The following is a 16,973-nucleotide window of genomic DNA, read 5'->3' as shown; positions in this document are numbered from 1 at the left end:
AAGCATACTGAGCATCTTTCTCTTTGACACCATGTCTGATATCCCACGTGATCTGTCAAATACTAATGCATGAAAATCCTAACCTCAAAAAAATCAAAAAAAATAGGAAAGTAGGAAATAACATCGTCACTGATCTTTTCAAGTTTGAATAGAACGTCAATAATAAATGCATATTTATGGATATTTGTTTGTTTTACATTAACAAATGTGTTTGATTAAAAAACTGAAAAAGGAATATATACTTACAAAACTTTTTGAAAGTTTTAAATTTCAATTTATTTATGCATTTTTAATAAACTTTGCCTAGGCACCAACTCATAAAACTAGGTTTGTCTGCACACAGTTTTCAAGTAATGAATGGCATGGGAGAAGTTATTTTCGTGCTGTTGTTATTTTAGTTTTTAATTTTAGTTCGTTAAAAAGCAAACGTTTTAAAGTAAAGTCAATTTACCGTAAAAATACATAGTATACTATATATGACAAATATTCAATTTGGTGCACAAGGAGAAAAGTGTGTGACGATATGAGCCCAAAACATGTGTATACGATATTTGTATATGCATGTTAGGGTGTTCATTGAGGTTAACCTGAAGGTTTGGCTTTAGCCCTAAAAGAAATATCCAACTCAATTTCTCTATTTTTTTTAGAAAAAAAAAAAAAATTTATAAAACAAAATGTTGTTCTCTATGGAAATGATTTTATTAGTTATACTGATTATTATTAGTTATACTCATATAATGTCGTACGTCAAATGTACTGGGAATTCTAACACCCTTATTCTGTGCACTTGACAAATTCAATATATTTCTAATTTGTCAGAATTTGAAATTTATCAAGCATTTTGTATTCTGTGTCTGAAATAAAAAGCTCTTTTCTTTATATGTTGTTAAGATATCAAATGCTCTTGACAGTGCTCGTTGTGAATTAAATATCTGATTGTGCATCTTGTTGTGAAAATGGAAGCGAATGGATGATAGCAATCCATTTTCTTTGAGCGAAAATACCTTTGTACAAGAAAAATCTTTTTAAAAACGTTACAAGTATTGATAATATACTAATTTAAACTGATTTATTTGAAACATATTTCAGATTTTTTCGAAAATTTAGAATAAAAAGCACGAAAGGAGCAATTGACTGCACGTATATTGCTATCAGTATAATTAGAATAGAAATCAGCTGTTTCCATTTACATAATTTTGTTCACTACACGTGTGGAGAAAAGCTTTGCGAATTAAAGCTTTTACTTTTATCAATATTTTTATTTTCCTCGCCTGATAAATATTTGAGTTAGTTTTCAATATTTTATTAATTTGTCAAGTGCACAGAATAAGGGTATAAGCCTAATAAATTTTGTGTTGCTCATACAACATGGAGCACTCGTTCACTTGAATGAAATAATAATATTTATACACAGTATAAAATAAAATTAAAGAGCTTGTTTCTGTTTGATAATTTTTTTAAATAACGAACACCCTAATGTACGGGTGTATATTTCATACGAAATTTCTTTCTATTTCCCATAAATAACAACTTTGAGTTTTCATTCAATTTGGCAGCACAATATTTGATATCACCTTTGCGCTGCTTAATTTAGCAGAAATTAATTTTCTTTTGCGCACATGCAATTTGACAGCTAGCAGCCTTTGACAATCTTATGCACAGAAAGCACGAATCCATCAAGAGAAATTATGTTTTCCACAACAACAAAATACTGTACATTATGAAAATTCAACGTGTCAAAGTTTATATACACATAAATGCATATAAATCTTCCTGTATTTGCGTTCATTGGTGTAAACTGTTTTGAACAGAATATTTTAAAAGCTGTGACATATTATTCAACATATTATAGACAGCGGAAATTTTATGTGACTGCGAGAAATCGTCAAGGAATAACGCTTTTACCTAAGCAAAACCAAGAATGCGGAGTTTACAATTTGAAAAAGTAAGAAAGGGCTAAATTCGGGTGCATCCAAGCATTTTATTGTTTTCCAGCTTGCAAGAATCAAAGCCGGGGAAATACTTTAAGATGTAAAACCAATCATAAGAGTAAAGTCAGCCGGATGTTCGAAAAGCCTGGTATTGGTTATATAGGGGCTATGCCAAGTTTTCGCTCAAATTTATCTATTTTAGGCAGAAAGATACATTGTTATGAACACGGTCTCTTATTTTCTTATATAGTTATATTGTGGCTAAGGGAAGTATTGGTACGATTCAACCCATTTTTGACACTAAGAAAGAAATAGAAAACTTATGCATGAGAAAAGACAAGCTAAACGTGAATGGCGGTTAAGTCGCTCCCCTTCAACTATGCTTTAACGGAAATCTGCTGTGCGTAAGTTAAAAAAGCGCTTAAACGCGAGGAAGAACCGCTGAAAATTGTGTGAAGAAACTGTTTTCGAACCCTAGCAACACGCCATTAAAATAGTTAAATGGTAAATGAGCAAGTAGTGATGAGGAAAAAGGCAAATCGCTTTGCAAATCACCTAGGAAAGGAAAAAAAGATTTCAATTTAATTACCTAAGGAACAACTTTAAGTTGCCAACTTTGCCCAATACCACTAACAAGTCGCTTGTGCCTCTTAGGAAAAAAACTTTATCTAAAAAAAAACATCATTACACGATAATATTACTCCGTAAATGCTAACTGAGTTACCAAAAGTTGCTATAAAAGTGTTCTCCTTGCACTTTAATGTAATTCTTGGTTTCGGATACAATCCAACTTCGTGGAAAAAGTCGCAGATCATGTTGACAGATAAACCTGGGATAGACTTAACGGCGCCTCCCTACAGACCAATAAGTTCCTTACCCTTTATTTAAAAAATATTTGAAAAAGTGTTACTATCGAAGATGACTACTTTCCTCCACGAAAATAATTCAATAGCAACGCACCAATTCGATTTTCGCTCTGAACATGGCACTGTAAAACAAGTAAAAATAATTACCAACGAAACCAAGTTTGGTATAAAGGCCTCTTATGGAAATTCAAAAACGTTTTACTAGACGAATTACACAAAACTTTGTAGTCATATTTAGGAAATTTGAGATTTGCAGCTGAAGTAGCAGATTTCATATCAGACGAGCGAGCGATTAAAGCTAGTGTACCTCAGTGTAGCATGATACATCTACACTATATATACTCGTAATATATACAACAGATATTCCAACAGCTATTAATGTATTTACTTCCAAAGTTTTATAATAATCCTATAAAAGTTTATATACTATAATCCCATATGTATTTCATTTAGTTTCGGTCAGGTGAACAAAATTATAATACTCGGTAGCAATTGTTTGTAAGAGTACAAAAAGTAGAGGAGCAGAATTAAATGATCTGGAAGTGCTACAAGCTGCTGAACGGTTTGGCAATTCAAAAGCACCGAAGCTGGATGGAATCCCGAACAGGGCCTGCAGCTCGCAGCGAAGTACAACGGAAAATCATTTATGCAAGGAAGAATATTGCGCGGTCATAACGTTTGATGTGAAAAACGAACCGAACCGAATATCAAGGCGTTGTACAAAGAGATGCAATTCTATGCAATATACATTATATGTAGTAACGAGTGATAAGTGTGCAGGTAACAAAAGCTAACCAATTCAAAGTAAATTGAAGTTGAATATTTATTTAAACACACATAAAGTATTTAAAATATTTAATGGAAATGACAGTGTAAAAATATTTTGATAAAGACGAACTTGAATTAGATCTCAGAAATCATCCGCACACTATTGCAGCTAAAGCGATTGTATTTCTAAACATAATCCTGCCCTCAGAGTTCATAAGCCACAACAATTCTAAAGTTTTTAAGGAATATATCGCTGAACTATTTCAATATATGTATGGGTATAAATATCGATAACCAGCATAGGAAAGCATTAAAAACAAAATAAATAGTGACGTATATAAATGTGAGGTTTTATAATCAGAGATAAAACTGATAAGCCTAAAAAGATATAGGCCTAAATTGAGGAGCACTATAGCTGGCATACAAGCTGAACGACCCAAATGAAGCGCTTGTGTTGCAAATTCTATTATTTGACGTGATATCTTCATGAAATTTGGGTTATCGCCTAACGCAACGACGCATTCTTCTAAGAAATTGTGCAATTTGGATAAATATAGCATATAGCTGTCTTAAAAACTGAGCGATCGTATCGGGATAGGGTTTTTGTAAGAGATCTTTTGTATTTGTGAAGAGTGATATGGCTTCGGTTCCAATGATATTTAACTCTTGTCTTGTTCAATGTGATAGTTTGTCCAAGTACTAAAAGTAATTGCTTGGATGTAAGCAACTTTGTAAGAAAAGTGACTGTACGTAGAGTCAGTGGAGCCTGGCATTATATTTTTTGTTCGTCAGTAAAGAGATAAAATTTTAATATCATTGTTATTGCACTTTAAAATAAATATAAGCTCAACAGTTAAGCGGAAGTAAATTTTGTTCACTTTTATTTACAAAAATATAAATCTCTTGCACTAATAAAAATGGAACGTCTCTAAATAAATAAGAAATAACCCATAATTTACAATTCAGTCGGTGACAAAAAATAAGCAAATAAATAGATGTTTGTGCAAATCGAAGCGTATGAGGGCAAATGCAATTACCAGTAAATAAAATTTGACATTATTGCTTTGCTTGTAACAATTTAAAATTGCTTGTATGCCATGCAATTAACAACAACAATGGTTTTATTACAAAAATAAAATATATGGCACGAAATAGTTCTACTTATACATATGTATGTAAATATTGGTGAACCTGTATAGTATGTACATACATATGTATGGTATTGAACAATGAAAAAAGCTCAAGCAACAAACCAAAACGGGAATGCAGCTGTAATTGCAGAACTTTTGCACGCATGCAATTATTTATGGGCGCATAAATATAAATATGCACACAATATGCCCGTATTTAACTACATATATGGAAATGGAAATGAAGACGCTTGTTTTATATAGTTTGTCATTTGTATAATATTAAATCATGGTATTTTATTTAGTTTTATTTTAAGAAGAAACTGCGACAAAGCAATTGACGTTTTACATGCGCAAAACGAGATAAGACATAATTTACATTTATTGCAAATTTTGGTGTAATATTATGCAGGACCAATTGACATCATAGTTTAATTTCTTGTCCTAATATAGACGATAATAGTACTGAATATATTTTTATGCCATTCCTCTTCTAGTAATATACCTTTCTACATTTGTAAGTACTTTAGACGTGGTGTCGCAGCTGATCTGTTGTGCAGGTTGGTTGAAACTTGAACTAGAAAGACTAGAGAACGTATGGAATTGTATTTTTATGCATAGAGAAATACCCTAAAGCCAAAAAAGTTTGGTGCAGCCTGGCAACAATACACAAATTAAGCGAGTGTTCCTCGAAACCAATAAATGTTGAAGTGTTTGTGTTTTATGTTACGGTGTTTACCATTTTTGATTTCTGGAATACAGTAACTAATACGCAAGTCTAAATATCAGCAGAACCAAAGGTTAGAAACTAACGAAAATTTCATAACTTAGAAGAGAGACGGTTATAACGTTGGAAATCTGATTTAAATATAATCCCAGATATGAAATAGTGGTACCTTTTATCCAATGTTTTACTGGACCAAGACCTTTAAATTAAACTTAAATGGCTTGAAATCTTCAAAATGATCATTTATAATTTATATGAAAGTAGATATAGACCAAATTACTGATCAACCGATTGTATGTTAGATGAACACTATATCAGAAATTACCATTAATTATTGAACTTAATCATAGTCGTTAACAATTTTATAGTATAACTAGCTGACTCCGCAGGCGTTGTCTTGCATGAAATTAGAGGTTTTGAAACGGAAAAAAGTTGAATGTACTATATTCTGTGTTTAAATAATTTATTTGCAATTTTTCTAGATTTTTTTAATGTAGCGCAGCTTGATAAACACCATTGTTTGGTTTCTGTTCCGGTACGCAAATATATAAAGAACATCTTTTCGCACTTATGAACACGCCACGTATAGCAGGCCGTATGAAAAGCTTGGCATTTTCTGTTTCACGCCATATACTTCTAGCGACTATCCTTGTATCTTGTTGATCGCCATTTCAAATGATAATCCCCAATTTCCCTTGAAACTGAATAGGTTTGAACTAAAATGGCAAATCGTTGAAACTTAAAGGAATTCGTATATAGAATCAAGCATTCTGCACCCTTGTATATGATAGTTGAGTCACAATCGGTCGGGTTCCATTACACACTTTCGGCGCATGAAGATTGCGAAACATAATATTGACAGATCCAACTTTGAGACGCAGACGCAAATGATGCGGCGGCATACCAAGCCTCTCCAAAGAATTCAGAAATTTTACTAGATAATTAACGGTTTCGTCTTCATTGTCAAGACGATCGGAATTTGCCCATTTCCAATTCTTAGTGAATACGATGTTAAATGTCTTCGGCAATGTCATTTTTGTTCGTATTCCATAACTGACGCAGTTTTGAAGGCTGATATGTGGGAATGATCATAGCGAAAAGTATACGAACATGAGTGGCATGCGAAGTACCTATGGCATCGTCCATCGTTTGATTCCAGCGATTATCATGCTTCAGCAGTTGTAATTGCTGACAGGCTTCTTAAAAAGTTGCACACACCATTCCATTCACGTTATACAATGACTTAAATGAAGTTTAACCACATCCATTAATCAATAGCAACAGAAGGAACAAGCAATCGTCTTCTTTCGGGTGAATTGTGCAATTTCGTCGTAAGGCATTAGTTGAGAACACACCTGGATGTTCATCCATTGGTTGGCCTAGTTTTCTGTGTAAACATTTCTTCGACGATGCGAATTAGACAACAGTGGCAAATATAATACTATCCATGTGCTGTCGGCTTCAATGTGTTGTTAACTTCGATATTTACGCCTCCAAATTGAATGTTAAGTATGTTCTGGCATTGTCGTCTGGTGAGCTACGATGATAGAATGGATATCCATCCCTTCTAGTTTGTGTTTCCGAAAGAAAAGCACATAGATAGTGTTTCGTGCATTTATTGCCAGACATACAAACTAAAGTGGGATTGTGATGTCCGCAAGGTCCATGAACATGGTTTCTACCACATCGTATAATACTGGATATTTCTCTGGATCAGGAATTTCCGATTAAACAATTTCATCGAATTGATCTGGTATAAGCACCATCCGCGTCCAAAGAAGAATGTGTGCGTGCGGCAAACCCCTTCGTTGCTACTCAACAGAATACATGCAGCAACTAACAGCACCACATATACGTTGCTTAAAGATAATTGTAATTGATCTCTTCGTCTTCTTAATTGGCTTTGACACCGCTTACGCGATTATAGCCGAGTGAACAACAGCACGCCAGTCGTTTCCTCTTTGGCGCCAATTCGATATTCCAAGCATAGCTAGGTCCATCTCCACCTGGTCCTTCCAACGGAGCGGAGGTCTTTCTCTTCCTCTGCTTCACCCGGCAGGTACTGTGTCGAATACTTTCAGAGCTGGAGTGTTTTCGTCCATTCGGACAACATGACCTAGCCAGCGTAGCCGCTGTCTTTTAATTCGCTGAACAATGCGGTCATATATCTTGTACAGCTCATCGTTCCATCGAATGCGGTATTCACCGTGGCCAACGCGCAAATGACCATAAATCTTTGTCGAACTTTTCTCTCGAAAACTCGCAACGTCGACTCATTCGTTGTTGACATCGTCGAAGCCTCTGCACCACAAAGCAGGACGATGATTGACTCAAGAGAGGACTTTGCTTCTCAATTGACTACTCAGTCCGAAGTAGCACCAGTTGGCAAGAGTTATCCTGCGTTGGATTTTCAGGCTGACCTTGTTGGTGGTGTTTGCGCTGGTTCCAAGATAGACGAAATTATCTACGACTTCAAAGTTATGACCGTGAGTGCCAAGTCGCGAGGGCGACGACTGTTTGTTTGACGACAGGAGATATTTCGCCTTGCCCTCGTCCACTGCCAGAAGCATTTGCTGCTTCTTGTCCATTCTTGTTGGGGTGTTGAGGCCGTGGCATAAACCAGCAGCTGTACACTCACTTAGTGTGAAACACACAGAATAATTTTCAATAATTTTTCATGTGAATAGCTGGAATAAAAAAGCAAACGACCAATTGAAGGGTTCAAATTATTTAAAAATCAAAATATTGAAAAACAAAACAATTAAAAAATTTTTTGTTGAAACAAGTTCATTTTTGGAACTGTCCAATTTGGAAAATATATAGTAGCCGATTCTCAGACCTACTGAATTGGTCTATAAAATTGGAATATAAAATTTGGTAAAAATCGGTAAAGCCTTTTCGGAGGAATACAGTAACAAACATTGTGACATGAAAATTTTATATATTAGATTACACAATTGTTGAATACAGAAATATAAAAAGAAATTAGTTAGTAATATAAGTTTAATAAGTAAAGAAAAGCTAAGATCTGATAAAACCTAACATTTCATACTCTTGCAACTTGCCACAATCAAAACTTGAGAAATGCCTTCGGGTATGAGAGAATAGAACTGAATTAAATCGGACTAAAACCATGTCTATTTCAAATATAAAACATATTACACCTTCGAGCAATAGAGGCCTTCAACTTATGAAACTTTTCATTTGTATATGGTCAAAATTTAACCAATCGTTTTCAAAATTACTCGACACAAAAATCCTCCGAAAACCTCCGCTATCATGCTTGACGTTATACTGGAAATATTGGTAAGTGACTAAAAAAATAAAATCGGAAATATATTTTCTCCAGCAATTATTTAAAGATTTTACCATATATCAGTTCGGGTAACACGACAACCTTCCGTTCTAGAATTTTCGAAATTTCGATTTACACTGATGAAATGTCTCTAGCGGAAAAATGGCAAAAAGTGGTCTACCAAAATGCTACATATTTATTGATTTGTTTATTAGCAGTTTGTTCATAAATACGAAAAGACTTTTTCGACAATATATCGGTCAATAAATATGATATCTGAAGAAAATGTAGACAAGGAATGACACTAAGTTTATAAAAACTTAATATCGAAAATGTGTAAAATCGGCCCACGAATACTAAACATACTATACATATACTGTAATAAAAATATACATATAGATGCACAGAAAGTTGAGCGTGGAAAAATAAATTATAGGACAATTTCGATCAACTTCCGTTGCATTTGTTCTTGAAATCAGTGCATCTATACATATTCGCACTGTCAGACAAACTGAAATAATCGCACATAATTGTGCTGAATATTTATACTTTTGGATGTGAGTAAAAATAGTGAATATTGCTATAAAGTAAGAACAGATCGAGTACCTTGGCCGTGTTCAAAGTTGGTTGAAAAATTAAGAAGATATAACAGAAAATCTAAATAAAGTATAATAACAACGTCAAACGATGCCCGTTGTACTAAGGAAACACCCTAAAAAAGTTTACTATTATATATTATAAAGTAAAAAAAAGAATATCATTACTAAAATATAGTTACGACCAAACATGCATTGACGTGTACAATTTTCAACGATTCACTGTATGTTTGTTTGGAAGTGCATTTGACAGAAATGCCTGTAGTAGCGATACTGAAGTATGCTAGTGAAAGAGTGAGGAAAAGCATATAAAAAGATCGGTAAAAGCAGAACTGCTAAAAACTTGCTTATTTTCTTTATGACAAGGTGAAATACCTAAGGCTTAGCCTTGATAAAGGCCTCGGAATTTGGCAATTTGATTGGTTATAATCAAAAAGATTTTATAAAAATACGTTTGTATTTCTGAAAGGTATTATAGCTCCGGTTAACGTTTTTACACTTTTGCATCATATTGCTAAATAGTACTGTATTTTGGTTCACCTAATGGTTATACGCATCGCCTAAAACTAAAAAGATGGGAGAGCCATTTGGTAATATCGTATATCTTACGACCTTCTTAACTGATTTAAAGCAGGTTCGGTACATAACATTCTTCTAAAATTCTTATTTTGCAGAACGAAATTGAATGAAAGCGGACAGCAACGACGACCATTAGCTTAAAATATTCGGCCTTCGATCGCAACAATTTTTGCGTGATATTGTTGTATAGGATTCATTTTTCGTCGTCAGTCACCATGATTCGGTCCAAAACGTTTTATTTGCTTTAAATCATGCTGCACTTAAACACCAAACTTTTTTGTGTATCCAGCCTTCTTCAGACCCCAAAAAGAAAAACACCATTAATCTCACGGAACGTTTCTCCAGAGTATTTGCCTTTAACGAAGGAAAACTTAACTCCATGTTTACACATCTATAACTGTTGAACGCCATATCCAAACTAATCATGCATAACGTCGTTTTGTAAGTTATGTTAAGACCATTCGAAGATGTATATAAGGATATATTTTAAAACCTAATATAATTAATTTATGAACTCATCAAAAAATTCCCAACATCCCTTTAATAAGAGCCCTGAAATGAAATTAACATAAAATGGTCATACATATTTTATGACACAATCAAATATTTTATCAAAATCTTGAACAAGTGTAAAAGCTTCACGGCAGTAGAATTGATAAATTCAAATAACTTAATAATTGCAATAGTCATGCACCTGACTTAAGATAAATGTAGTAAGGATAACTTTAAACTAGCAAGAACTGTAGATAGTTCTCAGAAAGCACCGGATTTAGAAAGACTAGGTTTATTGGGGCTATCCCATGTTCCGAATATATTCAGTTGTGATGGTTAAATTGGGAACTTAGCAAAAGACTAATTCAAAAATTGTAATCCAGGACCTGGAAATAATTTATAGTATATACATCAAGAAGCAGTTTTTTTGACCTTTATTAAACAGAGGTCTCAAAAGTAATAAAGCATTTTAACAAGCCAGTATTGTGTGATTTTTGGAATTTTCTGTGGTAATATTTACATTGTTAATTACGCTCGTTTCAACATTATACACAAATAAGTAATATTTAAAAAAACAAGAAAAAATAGTTAATTTGGAGTGTCCTAGGATGGAGCTCCCCTAGGATCCAACTGATTTTACAAACCATACATTTATAGCAAAATAATCTACTAGGAATTAGGTATGAAAATGACCCGGAATACTAACAAGAAACTTGTACAAAAGATAATACACATATGGCAACATAGTACAAAAAATATCATCCTTCGTGGCTAGAAGCAATACTTCGTTGCATTATTGCATTCTTGCAACACATGATCCAAAGCACATTATTGCCTATAGCTTTGCTCTGTAAATACAAATGTATAAAAGCACGCATACACACGTGCACTAAAAACTTTAATAATGTATAATTTATGAACTTTTTTCAAACTCAATTTAATTTCAGATGCTGCGTACTTGGAATATTCAGCAACATGAAAACCTATGCAATGTAAAGCGCGAGTGTTTGAGCAAGCCGTGAAGAATGTAAGGACTATCATTTTTGTCTGCTTGGTGTGCACAAATACAATATTATACACATATAACAGTCTAAATCCATATTTTGGCAAGCAATATTACAATAAAGCCTTAAATACACGTATGTAACGATGTACTCGGTTAGTGTGCCTTGACTTCAGCCGGCCAGTACATTGTCATTGTCTTCAGCATTATAAGGTATGTAGCATAGACTACAAATATATGTAAGTTAATTTATAAATATGAATGGGTCCATCCAATAGCGGTCATAATTGCAATATATGCAACCTTCTCTAACTCTGTCCAATGCTATGAACACCGTGTAGTATAGAAAATGGCAATATTACGTCTAGTGGTTATGTGTCGTATATCGAATGTATGTACAAACGTGGTTTTGTATGGCCAAAGCAATTGTTCAAAGTCCAATAAGCGAATATCTGCATTGCGTCTCAGAACTACATACTAATGTATGGCGTATATAAGTAATTGCAAACCCATGACAAAATATTTGTGCAATTCATCCGCATTACATAAATAATAATGCACATATATATGTAATCAAGTATGTTATTTCAACTGCGTAGTTATATTTTGATCTATGACCCTGTTTGTTAGGTAAATGTGAAGAAAGTAATATTTCTTAATATATTGTATGTATTAGGCTGTTTTCCACTTTATAGAAGAGGATTTGATATTTTCATCAAAATATGCCTTTGAAAGTTACACGATGTTAAAGTTATGCACAAATAACCTGACCATTTATACAAGTGATTTAGTACGCATTCTGTGTAGCTCATACGACATGGTGCACTGTATAAATGAAGTGCAAATGTAGTCAATATAAGCCAAAATGTAATACAATTCTAGATTTTAGCATAAATAGTTGCTAGCAGCTAATAGCTTCCCAATCACAACCGCTCTTGAAATTAATAATTTCTAATTTATAAGTAACTAGGAGATTCGGCAACGCGTTCCTGTGGTATACATTTTTTACTATTATCCATATAATAAACTATTCAATATTGAGGTTTAATTTTGAATATGTTCATAAAATAAATTTCATTGGAAAAAATAACGAATTTAAGGCTGCTTTCTCAATACCCGGTTACCAGCGTTTCTTTCCAGATAATAGAGTTGCCCGCTTAATGGATTGTACTTAATAAACATCAACAATGTGCCTTGGCAATGGAGATGTCCGTTTAATAGGGCATCCATTTAAGATTCATAATACATTCACTGTGTTATTTATTATTCAAATGTTTTATCTGAGTTGGTTCAAACTGGACACGATGTGCAAAGTTTTACTAAAATCGGTTCAGTACTTTAAGAGTACATCGCGAATAAACAACGTGACACGTACTTTTTATATATAAAAACTACTGGATCCTGCCACGCGTTTCTGTGGCACACATGTTATACTATTATTCATATAACAAACTATGCAATAGAGTGAAAATTTTATTTACGAATAAAGACGAACACTTTTTTGTCGGCTTGAGGTTTAATTTTGAATATGTTCATACAAATGAATTTCATTGGAAAAAATAACTTATGGCTGCTTTCTCAATGTCTGGTTACCAGATTTCCGCTTAATAGAGCTTTCATTTAATAGAGCTTTCATGGTCTTTTTTATTTATGAATGTTCGAACTGGACACGATGTGCCAAATTTTACTAAAATCGGTTCAGTAATTTAAGAGTTCACCGTGCACAAACAACGTGTTCGTATGACCCACATGTGACTTTGGAAAACAAACGAATTCATATTATGTCACTGCTTGGTGTGGATTTTGGGTTGGTTGCATATTTAGGTCATACTGTTTTGAAAATGACACTGGTGTCACTTACTAGTGCTCCATATCATGACATGATAGCTCAGTTCCCTTTGCCAAAATTAGATGATATCGATGTGACCAATATCTGGTTTCAACAAGACGGTGCCACATTTTATGCAGCCCGTGAAATACTGCATGAGGCATTTCCCGGTCGTGAACTTTCTCGTTTCCTTGTTCAGAATTGATCCTAGATTGTGTGATTTAACACCATTAGACTTCTTTTATGTTCACTATATCACCAGTGATCAAGACTAAAACCTACTCTCATAAATRTTGCAACAAACAAACAACCACGCGTGCTTTAGTCAATGATAAGTAGATCTTATTTTACTAGATTTATATATAAATGGTGAGACATAAATTGTTACATCGGTATGTACATATATATCAAACACTTAACTCAAAATAAATTTTGATATTATTTTTCATCCCATCTTAAAATATTAGGCTTTGAATATAACAAACATTGCTAACATAAAAATATATTCATTAAATGTTCTGCATAATATTTAAATATATACAAGTATAAAATACTTAAAACTTTTATATTAGGTATAGTTGAAATTGTATTAAGGCTTAAGCATAGTTTGAGAACAATGACTTAATTAAGATGCACAAGTTTAACTCTTGTGTGAAGTTTTCAGTCAATGAAGCACAAATATCTCTTCCAACTATGCAACCACAAAAAATATATACTTCAGTGGAAATGCTGTACCGTGTATGGAACTAACCAACAAAGCCAAGGCTTGACAAAAAAGGAATTCTGACAAAAAAAAAAATAAATGACGTCGGAAAACTGTAGACAAACGAAACTCAACTTACACTTTTAATTGAATTAAAAATTTATTAGCACAAATGAATACAATTAATGTGATTTTACGCTAGTTTTTGCCTTGTTTCGAAAATACATGAATAATCGCAGGAAATCTGAGAATGTGTGACAGCTTGACAGGACTCACGCGTGATTTTTCAAAAAAAAAAAAAAAAAAAAACACTTTTGAAACAATACCCTCTACTTGCGTCACCTGTTTTAATGTATACGGGTTTGTTTACGTTCGGTTTTGCCAAAGTTTACAGGTAGAAACACAGGTTTATATGTGCCATTGCAGTTTCGAAATAAACATATTTTGACTATAAACGGTGTACTAACATGTATCATTTTTCTTTGGCTTCAAAGCGTATTGACTTTTTTGTTGCAGAAAAAATTCTGCCTGAAGGGTATGGTGTAAACATTCTAATACCAATATATTATTATAATTGTTAATAATATGTTATCAAAAGGTTTTCCTTAACTAGACCTCAACTACTTCTGTATGACCACTAACCGTTTTGCTTATATGCCTAGCAAAGTAAATAAAGCTCATAAAAAATGCTCTATTTAAATAGTAATTTCAGCCTGTGAGCTCATACGATATACGTAGTAAGAAATGGCATTAAAATCCTTAACTGCAAAGTTGAGAATCATTCAAACCGCTGAAATGCATACAGCTAATTGGTTGACTAAGATGCGCACATCTACATTCGTGATTAGACCCTTCTACACTGCTTTAGTCTTCAGAGAATTTACATATAAAAACATATATGTGTAAGAATTTATCCTTCTTTATTATTCTGCTCTTCTTACGCTGTTCTGGTAAGACTGTCTGTGGTGACATTAAAAAGTTTTCACAGTTTTCTTAGCAGTGAAGTATACTTACTCCTTGTAGTGCAGTAATAGCTAGACAAACGTCCGCAAGCCAACAGAAAATGCACAAATATTGAAATTAGCGGAAGTAATTTGCAGTGGGTGGAGACAAAAAGTTTAAATTTAAACATTAAGTTGCTGTAATTACAACATTATAAACTTACTATATCTACACTTGTGACTGAAATCATCATAGTTAAATGTTAAATACTATAGATGTATATCGAATATGAGTATTACGAACCCTTTGCAACTCCAGAGGATATAAACGCTGAAAATAATTTTTTCTGAGATACTGGTAAGCTATTAAGTTTCCTATCTGAACATAATTTACTTAAGGAAAAGCAAATTTAAAGGTTTCGAAGGAATAAAATAATTTATAGTTCACACACAGGAAATACGATAACGAAAGAGCGATTAAATACTTGCTACATTGGTGTGCGAGCTTCCAATTAAATTCATTTAACATGGGTCTCTGGTTTTAAGAAATTTTTAACAACTGAAGTCACACATACTCCATTAATTTTATATATTTCCGTCTGACTCTCTTTTTTGATTTTATGATTAGTAATAAGATGAATATTTAAACTATACCCCAGCAGATGAGCCACAACTTGCGATGAATTTGAAATAATAAGTTCGATTTTTAACTCAGAAATTTATTGTTAGTTTACAATATTTAAATAAATATGTTAATGCTTGTTTTGCCAAATATAAGGGCAACATTTGTATATCTGCATTTAATAATACCGAGCATACATCTCTGTGAAAGTAGTAAATATGCTTTCAGTTACTTAATAACAATTCGCTGGCATAATACAAAGCGCTATAGCGACTAAGAAATTACTTTCAATTACAGTGTGAACCAAACACTTTATAATTTCGTTTTCGGATATGTGCCACATTACTCATTTGCGACGTATATCTTACCGCTCCAACCACTTGTTTCACTTTTCCTATTAAGGATGCTTTCGAAATTGCAATTGGACAATCCCAGTTATAATTTACTATGTGTTATTCGTTAGTGGTAACTCAATGCTATATTTTTAAGTAGAGATAGTTAATTTTCGGTTGCTGTCATTGTGCCAGTTTTTGGTATCACGAAGTGATATCACTACCAGAAAAATACGCTTTCTGAACTTCATTAAGGTAAAGCATTTATTGATAAGCTAAAAAGTCCTTAATCTTCGGGATAATGTGCGGGTTTAACTGAGCACAGTTGGAATGAACCGAATAAAGTAAATTATGCACTTATTGTCACCTTAACGCTAATTTCATAAAGTCACTTTCATATGAACACTGGTCTCTATGAGTGAGTCAATTTTCAGAAGCTTGGTTTGGAAGAGTTTGTTAGGAGGAAAAATATTCACCATAGAGATGAACAAGTAGATGTCAGGTCCGTACAAAATGAATGGATAGATATTAACATCTAAATCAATCACCCAAAAACTCTGGCGAGTCATTATTAATGTGGATGTGATGAAACACAAATCCACTATTATTGGCTAGCCGGCGCACTAAGGGGTATTTGATGCAAAAAGCCGGTCATAAGTGGTTTTACTAAACTTCGCCAAATGGTATTTACGCCTCATGTTTTACTATTTACAATAACCGCTCCAACCTGCGCACCCCTCCCCTGCCCGCTTCTTACTTCGCTCTCGCCACGGATCCAGTCGGAACCCAATCATTGAGTGTAACGCGTATCTCTGTTCTTGGCGTTCTCGATTATTTACATAATTTGCCTTAGTTGATACGGCTGCGTGTGGAGATTTACTTTGAAATTCTTTATTGAATATGGAAGTAAAAGGTATGTACTTATGATTTAGACGTATAACAGTAAATTTATTCTTAAACTTAAGCATTTAAACAGATGTTGTTAGTTGCCTTTGCAAAAAATGTAGTATTTTTTCAAAAAAAAGTATAACATTATTGTTTTTGATTATTTGTCGGGATTTGTCGCGCCAGAATTCTGGTAGGGAAATGTAATTTGGACCTTCGGCTATCCGAAACAGAAGTAAAATTGTCCCCCAACTCACCCCATTTTTATAGGTATT

Source organism: Bactrocera latifrons, unplaced genomic scaffold (genome assembly GCF_001853355.1).
Source record: "Bactrocera latifrons isolate USDA-ARS-PBARC rearing strain unplaced genomic scaffold, ASM185335v1 scaffold_148, whole genome shotgun sequence".
Taxonomy (NCBI): Eukaryota; Metazoa; Arthropoda; class Insecta; order Diptera; family Tephritidae; genus Bactrocera; species Bactrocera latifrons.
The sequence above is the reverse complement of the archived record's forward strand: the minus strand, read 5'-3'. Positions refer to the sequence as shown.